General features: G+C 39.9%; 1 protein-coding gene across 1 annotated transcript in view; it reads left to right on the forward strand.

Moving 5' to 3' along the window:
* The first annotated feature begins 133 nt into the window (after positions 1-133).
* LOC109961621 (cadherin-12-like) overlaps positions 134-12012 on the forward strand; it is a 98933-nt gene continuing 87054 nt past the window's right edge. Inside the window, exon 1 of the mRNA XM_020602592.1 lies at positions 134-562. The gene's annotated coding sequence lies outside the window, so the exon portion shown is untranslated. The remainder of the gene's footprint in view (positions 563-12012) is intronic.

A 12012-nucleotide genomic window follows, 5' to 3' on the forward strand; every position in this document is an offset into this window, starting at 1 on the left:
GGTGTGGGTGGGGGGGGGGGGGGGGGGGGGGGGGGTATTGGTAGTTGGCTCTAATCTGCTTGATGATGAAGATCCCCAGTACTCCAGGGGGTGGGGGGTTCGGGGTGGCGCTACACCAATGCAATCACGACTGTCGCTCACCAACACTCTCGAATTCCGCTTTCCCCCCTTCACACAAACACGCGCACACGCACACTTCCTCGCTCACTCTGGCGCACAGGCTTCTCTTTCTCACTTCACCACTTACTCGATCTCTCTCCGTCGTCATTCTGTGAGCGCACCGACACACACTTCACTTTGGTACAAGCTTCTGCAGCTATTGTGAGGCTGTTGTCTCTGCGCCGCCGGTAGCATATACAAACACAAGCATCCATTCCGTTCCAGCATGGACTCAAAGTGTACACAGGGAGCAGGAAACTGAAGGAACGGCACCAATGAGGAAAGCAGGGTAAGAGAGGGAATTAAAAGGAGTAAATCAGCAGAGTCTGATCTTGCGTAAACGACGGAGGACAGTGAATATTTGGATTAAACTGGCTGCGTCTCTGCTGCAAAGTGTTCCAAGGTAAGTGTATTCTTTTAAAGCAATTCTTGCTCCGTGTGTAGTCATTTCTCATGTATCCTACTTTTCTCTTTTATAGAAATTAAACAGATTTCAAGCAACTCTGTCTCTTGGTTTGTGCAGCTGATTTTTCAGCTTGTTGGCAGGTCGTCACAGAACAAAAAGAGCTTTATTTGATTGTTACTGGCAAGCGACCATTACCCCAGCAAACACAGTTAAGTTAATTATATACAGCTGCTTAAGTGTAAGGACATGTCGATCAGCCGTGTCCTTGACTGTGTTTCAGCCAAATGAGTTGTAAAAAACGAAACAAAACAACAAGAACATCTAGACAAAGTCAAATGAGCACTTATAGCGTGGCTGTTGTGCTTTTTGTAGTGGTTTGTGACATGAAATGAGAATTCAGTAAGTGTCATTTAAGCTGACTGGGTCAAATGTTAGGAAACGCTTAACTGTGAATGTGGTGACCCCGTTTGTAGATCAGTTATTTTGCATATGAAAGACTGTTTTCTACTCTGCTGCGTTGGAGAGGGATCATCACACCATGGCATGTCAAGTGGTTTTGGCAAGTTCATCTAAGGTGTGCAAAGTAAGCCAGCAAACTTATATTTTAAACCATGCTCAATTGAATCTTTTTGTGCAATTATTATGGAAATGTTAATATAATAATTATTAGGCTAAGTGGAAGTGACAGCTTCAAGGACAACCATATTCACTCAGTTTAAATGTAAGTTAGTGTAGTATCTGCTTACACACTGCATAGAGTAAGAGTGCACAAGGTCTGATGGCTCAATTACAGGCTTGAGATTATTCCTTTTGTTTGCACACAGTGTATGCCAGCAATATTATTTGTGAGTCAGACTGTTCTTGTGTGGAAAGGGATGAGAACAGTCTGAGAGGACATTAGAGGCTTGACAGACTCTGATTTACTGAGAAACATGGGATAACGGATCCAACCTTGCCCCAATCTGCAGTAGCAGGTGCTTATTTGGATGAGCCAGAAAGGAAATATAAGAACACAAAATTTAGAAATGTGCCCTTGAGTGATACTGAGCTGCATCTGCTATGAATTCATACTGTACATTTGATTGTTAACATCAGCAGTTTCATTGTGAGTTGCTATGAAATCTAATTAAAATCTTCTCAAGTCTTCCAAAGCACAGGTCTCTCATGTACTGTGCTGCAGCAAATGCCTGTAGAGTCTGAGCATATTGCAGCCACATGGACAGAGACAGACATAATGCCGTGATTATTGGCACTTCATGGCTTTTTGAGCCAATGTGCACCACTATTGTTACACCAGGAATACTGGAGATTACTCACTTCCCATTTCAGTAGGTGTGTAACAAGGCTGAAGAGAAGCCATGTGAATTATAGCATCCTGTTTCAAAGTCAATCCTATCTTTCCTTTTCCTTAGAGTTAAGATAAAAAAAAAGCTATATCCTTTCACTATTTTAAACACATATAACTTAATTTAGGGGCACTGAGTCTTCTTATCAGCATTCAGCTGCAAACACCTGCTTTGGAATAATCAAATTACCCTCCAAGGAGTCGACTTCCAGAGGAAAAGAGGAGCTGGACCCCTTGAGTACACAGAGGCTACTGTGCACAAAATGCACATTTGAGCCATGCTTTCACCAGCCACTCAGGTATTATAGCTAAGAAATAAAGAGAAATTCAGTAAATATGTGGAATATTAAGTGATGACAGTGATATTACCTGGTTCAGATGAAAGTCATGACAAAAATATCATCCGTCTAGTGACAGAGTGAGGTGAAAGAAATGAGATTTAAACTTTTTATTGGACTAATACTAGGTTGCTGTCATTTGTCTACTGTTATACAGAAATGTTGCAAACGCTTTCAGTGTCTGAAAGGTGAAACTTCTCTGCAAGGACAGGAAGCAGCATCACATTGTACTGCATTATATCCAATAGCTTTCCATCAGATTGCCTTGTTTCACACTGTGCTCTGTTTGCACAGATTTAATCAAGTTTCAGTTCTTCTGGGCCAATGAAATTATTTGTGTATGTGCACGTTTAATTGATAAAACTCTGCATTCAAGTGTGATTACTTTTTAGGATTAATGATTAATATGACTCAGACACCTTGTGCCAAAAAGAATATGATCATTTTTGGGTCGACAAATAATGCTAGACTTTGTTGGCTGAAGCTCATAAATTCCTTTGTATGAAGTGATGGTGTATGATTCATCGTGTGAGACCAAGGAGAATGAGATCTTATTGGTTTGTTTTTGGAGTATTTTAATTTTAATGTTTTAAAAGCTTATACTGATCTAGAGAAAACCTGAAATGACCAAAGTAAAACGTACTGTTATGCCTTCCTGACCTGATAGATATCCACCAATCGGCCATAACATTGTGATCACTGACAGGTGAAGTGAATGACACTGATTATTTCATTACAATGGCACCTGTCAATGTGAGGGGTATATTAGTCAGCAAGTCAACATTCAGGCCTCCAAGTTGATGCATTGGAAACAGGAACACCGGGCAGTGTTAAGGATCTGAATGACTTTGACCAACCGTGATCTAAGGAAGGACACACAGTGAACTGGCAGCAGGGTCATGGATGCCCAAGGCTTACTGAATATGAGGTTGACCTACTGTAGATTAAACTTTTACATTTCATTCATTCTTTTTAAAAGATTCCATTTTGTTTGAATCTTTGTTAAAATGAGGAATCTTAGGATGAAAATGAGGAATACTGTGCAGTGGTCTCCATGAAGAGCAACATTCAGAGGCTATAGTGTTGGTATCACTGATGAATTTCTGTTGATTCTAACATGTCGTCATGAGCACAGTTTGCACTTTTTTTACACAAGTCTTTCACTGAATGGTCCACACATTTATACTTTTCTCTTAACTGGAAGCACATGGATTGACAGAAGATGCACAGGGAGCTGCAGAATGACACAAGCGCCAACCAGCTGCCGCGTTGACTCCTGTGTACACAGCAATAGGGAGGTGATCCTAATGTTTTGGCTGGTTGGTGTACCCCTGCCACAGCAAGACTACTTTCCTATTATTCCATTCTCTACTCTCACTCTGTCCACGTAATTATAATGAGTGCTTTGCAGTAAATTAAAGCACATATCCGCTTGTCTGTCATCATGTCTTTGCATCTGCTGCAGCATTCGATTAGAGTGAGCTTTTATCTATGGATGGTCTGCAGCCTTTACCAGAAGCAGAGCTACAGTGATCAGTCACCCAGATATGCCACCTATAACCACATTTAGAAGGTGTCCATCAAGAGCTTTGGGCTTAAATAGAATCAATAATTGAGATAGTCTCCCGACTCTCCACGCTGAGCTTTTCAATATCCGTCCCCACTCAGCTGGCTTACTTTGACACCATTACACTTAAAAAGAGCCTTGTCCAAGTATGCAAGTGTGAATCTGTCTGCGTGAAAGTGAAAGCATGTGTGCATTTCTGTAGCACCGTTACACAGTACGTAATAAGCTGACTGTCAGACTCTCGCTTGCATAGTTAAGAGCACCTCAATGCTAATCAGTGGATATGATTGTTCTGTCTGCGTTCTCAAAGCCAATCTCAGATGAAACTATTGTAGTCGTATGAGCGTGCTGTGTGTCAGGCAGCAATTTCTCCCACAGTGAGCTCCACTCAGACAAGACCCCTGCAGACCTCTAAGACAGGTTCTCCCCGACTCTCAGACAATCATCAGCAAGGCCTAAACATTACAAATTAAATTCTTGCAGTAATGGATGACGCCCAGTCTCCAGGACTTGTGCACGCTTCTCTAAGTGATGGACAGCTCCTCTTCACTCCAATTAGCAGTTATTTATACAGATTTGTCTCTGTTCTTGCTATGCTATTTGGATTTCTTTTTTCCCCTCTCTGTGGGAGAAATACCCTGCAGTGGTAAAACCTCACAGTTTCTGCTTCCTGATATTGAGACTTTATTTCTGGAAAACAAATGAATATAACCTCCCCTGTGGAATATGCAAGTTGTTTGAAGTAGTGGTGAAAATAGAACATAGGAAGGATGCAATTACTATTTTACCTCCAAGAAAACTGTTTTGCCCTGTGAACATATAAAACACTGAGCTCAGTGTGCTTTACTGTGTGAGATAAATGGTGTGGCAGGTCTCCTGAGACTTGATCATTTGTAAAGACTTTGAACACTGATTATGACTAATGTCTGAGCGCTACTGTGACTTGTCTCAGATTGCTTCAGATGAAAAGATCAAGCAGAGTGACAAGTTTCTTTTTAATGGTCAACTCATGTGATTATCTTTTTTAAATACACTTAAATGGATTTCAATTCAGCCATTTCCTTTGAAGATATTTTCAGGAAACTCCAAAGCGAGCGTCGTAGATTTTCTCTCCTTTTGTTAGCATATTTTATTTATGAGCTTTACTTCATACATGTTTGGGTCCTGCAGAGCAAAATCTTAAAATAGCCTAAAGAGTCCCCAGGGCCTTTTGTGCCATCCTTTGGAGAAATCCGCCACAGATTCTGAGCCAACAGTGTGCAGGAACAATTGTGGTCCCAAAAATCCCTGGAGGCCATGTAAGGCACAAATACAAATGCATTATGGAGGGTGTTTCATTGCCAATGTATTTACATCACTATTTATAAAGTAGTTCTTTGACATGTCTCCATGTTTGGCAAGCACTGAATAGCAGGTTTTCATTGCTTGCCAGTTTCAAAACGGCAGGCAATTAGCAGGTTATATATGTACTCGAATACCCATCCTTTGCATTTGTGAAGGAATTATTTCAACATGACATGTATTTAATCATCAGGATTCATCCTAACAATAAACAGTCATCTCTGGCTGGACTCGACTCGATAACCTTAAACACAACCTCGCCAGCACCCAGTGGCAGTGTGGGAAAGATTTCCTGTCACACAGGTGAATGACTATTAGTTTACTGACCCTAGAGGTAGAGGGAGATCGTAATGATTTCTAGAGAGGGTGCCAGGAGGCCTTTCATTATAGGGGCCGTTCAAAGCATTTTGTGTGTGTGTGTGTGTGTGTGTGTGAGGGATTTTTTTTGTATGGAATACTGCATTCTAATAAATGGATTAAATCTTGAAGTGGACTCTGAGACCATTAGTATATGAGAGATAATTGCTTTGAAGGATCAGTAAATTTCATATGTTTATTTTCACTTGATTGTGATCTTTGAAAAGACACTTGAAATACTGTGTGGTATTGGTCCAGGCCATTAGTTGCCAGTTTGCACTGATGACTGCTGAGATACAGTGGTATTAATGGAGGCTGGCATTCTGGCTACAATTTAAATAAATGCATATAAATGATTAAATCTCTAAAATGATGGTTGATGATCAAAGATGACACCAAGTTGACATCTTCACATTTGTGCAGAACAAGCTCTTCAGTCCAGAATGATACTTAGTGTGACTCAACATATTTTCACATTTAACTTCCAGCCAGTAAATGATTGACTTTTTTGTTTGATGAATTTACCCAACAATTAAGAGATTATCTAAATTGTTAGTGATTTATTCCCTGATTGACCAATGGCATAGCTGGCATGTATGAAATGTGTAGATAAAATGTATCGTCTCAGCCTCGGATGCAGTGATACATATTGTAGAGGGTAACCTATTTGTACCCTCTACAATATGTACCCTCTAATACACCTTTAAAATAAAGGCAAACACTTCAGTTTTGGCTGCAAATTGACAGTAAGGATATGAGTGTTAGGAAACTGCTTTAACTTGAGGTGAAAATTCAAGTTTGTGTGCAAAGAATGGCTTGTGAAGATGCTGATGTTTAGTTTGAAATATTTGCCATTGGAAGTTGCTTCTTCTGGTATCTCCTCATCGTTATCATGGCAGAGAGGAAAATTACATCATAACTTACTGGAGCAGAACAGGGGCTGAGCTAGCACAGCAGCAGGCAGCTGTTTGATATGGGAGGACGGGAGCTATTCACAAAACTCGGTTGCATTTAGCCATGAAATATCAGCCTCCTTGTTTTTTTATTTTTTTTATTTTTATATCATGCTCCAAGTTTGTACTAGGGTTAGACTGCCAGTCATGTCACCTACTGCTGATATGGTTCCACCCTATGATCACAGCTGCAGTAAAGCCTGTTAAACATACCATGGAACTTCTCTGAGTGAGTGCTGGGACACAATGAGAATTCTCTCCAGCTATTTTTTCTCTTTATTAGTGTGATTGCTGGAATGACTAAGAGATGGTTACTATCACATTTGCTGATATTTATTATGGTTACCTTTTTTATAATTTTTTTTTTCTGAATCTGATTTTTGAATGGCTTTCTATGGGAGCATGTGTAAACTGATATCTCAAATATTTTGGGCACCGACAAGGACCCTTGCAGGCCTGGGCATTAAATGAAAAATTGTAAAGCAATACAACTCATGTTGTTAACATTACCCTGCAATGCAGTTTTTAGTCCAAGCATGAGCAAAAACTTTTGTTAGAGCTTTTGTTGAATTGTGGTCTTACCGAGATGATAGCATAAGGACAAAGAAACACTTCCCTCTGTGTTCATTCATGCTTATCTTCCAACAAATGACTCAGTGGAAAATGTCATTGAGGAGATAGGGGGACGTTGTCATCTGTTTTGTGGTTTATTTTTCAGATATTAATTTAACATAAATGTACCCACCACCACTTAAATCACTGTGACTTTTAAGGACATTGGTTTTTTTTTTTTTTTTTGTTTGAACAGGATTTTTGACTTAACAGCTTACCATTCAAACACAGTTGTGCCTTATGCCATATATAAACCATGAACCTGGGTAGTGATAAAGCATTGCACTTCTTCTATTAAATAGAATAAGAAATCATCTTGACAGACCCCAGATCTTGGCCTGGTTGAGTCTTCTTATGAGCACGACTTCCTCAAGGTCAGCATGATCGTACTTCCCTCTTGTGTGCAGTGCCCATGATGAATAGGATGTGGTGTACGGAGAAGTAAGGGCCAGGGGAAGGCGGTGAAGATTCTAGAGGTGGGTTAATGTATTATGTTTACTAGTAAATAGAGGCTGCAGAAAGTTTAGTGACTAAGATTAAGGAGACAACAAGAGCTAAGTGCCTGTGTAATGGATAAAGTCAAGTTTCACAGTAAGATGTAAAACTTTGTCTAATCAGCATCAATAAATCAAACAAATCGTATATAACACTGATGGAAAAAAGAGCTTCATGGGTATCTTCTGTGGCCTTAAAAAATGTATCAGCTGTGTTAAGGCTAGGTAAGCTTAGGTTAGGGCTTCACATCTTTTTAAACATGACTGGAAGTGTGACATCAAGGAGGTGTTCTTCAAAAGTCCAGAATGGAACATCTGATATAAAGGGTAACACGGTTAGGACAGTTTATTCCTGCCAAATAAAAACTCACTCATTTGATTTGCCAGTGTGAAAAGTAATCTACAGATGATGATAATAATAAGCGCAGTGAAATGGAAAGAGAAATTTTATACATAGTTTGTGTTTTCATCCATCTTGGATTGCTATCCCGAGAAGACACCCCTGGCTTTGCTTATTTTTCTAGTTAAATATTTGGTTTGAGTGAGCTGAATACTAATACCTGACCATTCAAAGTATTGCCAACATACTACACATTACAAAGAGGCAGTCTTGCTATGAAGGGGTAGTGTGTTTCACAGAAAACTAAAAGAGAGTGCTGAAGATTATTATTACAGGTTTTCTCAATAGCTTTAGCCAATTTATCAATTTTGCAGAATTTACAATATGTGTAGTTGCTTCAGAAATTATTCTCACCCCTTTGCCTTTTTCATGTTTTACTGTGCTTTAAATTCATACCTGCTGGTAGAGAGAGTTATTTCTGTCACATACTGTATGTGCTAGTTGGCCATTGGCTGTAGTCTGTGTGGTACAGTATGTGCCACTTTTTGACCTGAATGGCCCAGACAAAGGCGACAGAGGTGACTCAACACTCGGTCTACGTTGCAGCTAGTTCTTTTACATCGGCACGGTGCGTCTCAGCCTTTAAACAACAGCTAATTGTAGGACCAGACTGAGGAATCCAGTATTACCTCTTTGATCTGGCTTCTGTTTAGTGACAAATGAAGAGCACCCCCTTTGTTTTCCCTGCCTCTGTTGGCACCTCACTGGGTTTCTTGGCACATCACTGCCTTCTGTTTGTCAGTCAAATGTTTTGTCACCATTGGCAGGAATGTGCAGACAAACAAGGCCAGACCAAATGAGGACCCACAGCACTACTAGTGGTCAAAACTCCATGGGGAACCTTTAAGGAACTGAAACAAAATTTAAGGTCAGGGACCTGGCCGTGCCAATTACTGACATCATTGCCTGGCTCATATGCTGTAGGAAAAATTATCTTTATTTTGCTCTAAAGTCAAGTGATGTGCACAATCCCTTAATTTTGTTTAGCTAATAGATGAATTTCTCCTCTAACTACAACTTAATCCTTCATGTTTTGTTATGCAGATGTCTTCTAATGTATCCATAATGCATTCAATGTGCATGTTCAGAAAACTATTAAGACCTCTGTGGTGCATTGATATTTTCAGAGGTGTTTCCAGGCTACATGAGATATTATAATCTCTTTGGTGTGTTCTGGGTCTACCCCATGGCCTCCTACCAGTTGGATGTGCCTGGAAAACCTCCACTGGAAGGCACCCAGGAGGCGTCCTGATCAGATGCCCAAGCCACCTCAATGTGACGGCGCAACAGCTCTACCCCAAGCTCCCTCTGGGTGTCCTAACTCCACATCCAGTCTCAAAGGCTGAGTCCAGCCTTCCTATGGAGGAAACTCACTCCAGCCATTTGTATTCACAGTCTGATTCTTTTGGCCACTACCCTTGACTACAGGTGTGGGTTGGAATGTAGATCGACTGGTACGTTGAAAGCTTTGCCTTCCAGCTCAGATTCTTCTTTGCCACAATGATTTACTTGGTTTCCTTTACTCGTGAAGACCATTTACCTTTTCACTCAAATATTTTACAACACAGTGCAGATGTGTTTGAGTGAGTGATGATTATGGCTCCACGTGGTGATGCATGAGACCTGTTCATTTAGATATGCAAATCATACACGATAGTTTTGTAAAAGACAATAAAGTCACATAACTGGGACATGTGAAACACACAGATGATGTCTTGTCTTACAGGAGTGTTAATTACATAATTGTAATTCTTTAGAGAGATCGTGATTTGAGGCTCAAAACTTCTATAAAAAATAAAAAAAGCAGAACAGTGTTGTCTCAAACAGATAATGTGTCACAGTAGCTGCTTATCAACCCTTATTTTTTCACTTGTACAGCAGGCCTGTTATCTGAGACAAGATAGTCTGTTGTACTGGATTTATTTTCCAGTATTTTATTGATGCAGTTTCGAGTAATTTATGGCATACTAACATATTAATCTTTACAAGCTGGAGCATTTTATTTATGACCTATTCCACAGGAAACCAAGTGAATATGATTAAAATCCTAGAGTCAAAACATTATTGCCATTAAAAATGATTTATCTAGTATATATATGTGGAGACGGGGGTTGAGCTCAGCCTAATGAAACCAGTATTACTTGATTCAAAAATGTGAAAAGAGTATCTTTTCTTCCCCGTTTCATCACAGTATCAAATTACCTGTTCATATTTGACAGCCTACAGTAAAGAATAGCTTTGAAGAAATTGTTTTTATGTTGACTTCAGCTGTTCCTGTTTAAATGCATGGCAGTAGTGTTGCAAAATTTACTTACTACCCAGAACGGAGTAATCTAGAAGAGAGAAAAATGCTGTCAAAAATGTGAAGTTACTCACAAGCCTTTTAAAGCCATTGTCGGCATCGGTCTCCATCTGTTCAATATTTTAATACAGCTGACAAAGAATGAAGTAAAAAGGGAAAGCAAACAAGTTGAAGGTTCCTCCCTCCCTGTGGGACTCTTAGGGCCAGTATTGTTGCTGCACAGACCAAAGATACTGCATACTATCTGGAATGTTGTGTAATCAAATTATTCAAAATCTCTGTCAAAAGGTGTCTTCATTTCTATGTATAATAAAGACATATTTTGCCATCCAAACTCTGCAGTCAATATTTTTTGACAGTTGAATACAGAATGCCAAATTGCCAGCAATATGTATAGAGCGGTTGTCTCTTCCTCCTAATGCAAAGCGCATACACACAAACTGCTATTGGCAAATAGAGCTCGGCACAGACGGTGCCAACAAAACTCTGTGTTTAGTCAAAAATACTGACTGCTAAATTTGAGAGAGAAAAATATTTACCATCAGACAATGGAAGCAGTTATGTTCATGAGCAGGCAAAACATAATCTCCTGTGCTCCTTGCTTTCCAATTTGTTCATGGGACATTTTGTATCCACTTCTGTGAGTCAGTAAAACTAATGCACCATTGTCAAATCTCCTTCACCTCAGTTTTGTACTGTACTGTAATGCACCTTTGGCCCAGTGAAACTGAGCCATTACAGATAAGACTAATTCCTGATCTAGGATACTGCGTTCTCATTATTCTTTCTCCCTCTGGCTTCTTGTGCGATAACTGTTTGATTAAGACTGTTATGTCACTTTAGAGCCTGCAAGAGCCCACCTTTTAATATAACCTGGCAGACTGATTGTACCAGCACTGCTTGAGGTGTATAATGTTGACCTGTGATGCTTGATTACAAATGCTGATGGGCCCTCTGCATCAAAGCTGCCCTAAGATTTCTCGAATATTAATCAATAAACGATGCTAATTAATTTTTCCAAACATCACAAATTGCATCTTGTTGCAAATTTGCTTTTAATAGTCAGTATTCATCTTATCATTTCCCCTGTACCTTCCTTCGATTCCATTGCAGCATATGTATGCAGCACTTTACGCAAAAGACATTACTGAAGCTGCCTTTCAGGACTGAGGGATAGATCCTGGAATAAGACCTACAGAAAAAAGTAGTTCCAATTCAAGGAAATGGACAGACTGTCATACCTTTGAGAATGCTTTGATTAAATGCTCTGGGAATACTGCTCATGCCACTTTAATTAAGCGCTGAAAAACACTGGTGCCAAAGTACGGTAGCTCTCTGAATGTCTTTGAGGTCACAGCACTCCACTTTAATAATAAGGCTCAGTTGAGGGTCCATTAGATTATCTCTGATTTGAGATGGGGGCTTGACAGCCTGTAAAGGGAATCTCGTGAGGAGGGGAGAGCCATGGCAGTCGAACTGTACTCAGACACTCTCAGCTAACTAACTCTCAAAGGGGCACGTTATGAGCCTATAAGTAAAGACAACTATAGTGTCTTATTTATACTTATACTTTATAAAATGTTTCAGACAATCATCAGGGTTATGCAGTTACAACTGAGAAGACTCCTGTGTGCTGGATATAAAAATGTCGTCCTTTTAATTGAAAGTACATCACTCTTGCTTGTCCTCTCGCTTTCTGTCAGCTTTGTGCCTCATATTGTTTTCAGTAATCACATCC

This window comes from Monopterus albus, unplaced genomic scaffold (assembly GCF_001952655.1).
Source record: "Monopterus albus unplaced genomic scaffold, M_albus_1.0 scaffold3.1, whole genome shotgun sequence".
Classification (NCBI taxonomy): Eukaryota; Metazoa; Chordata; class Actinopteri; order Synbranchiformes; family Synbranchidae; genus Monopterus; species Monopterus albus.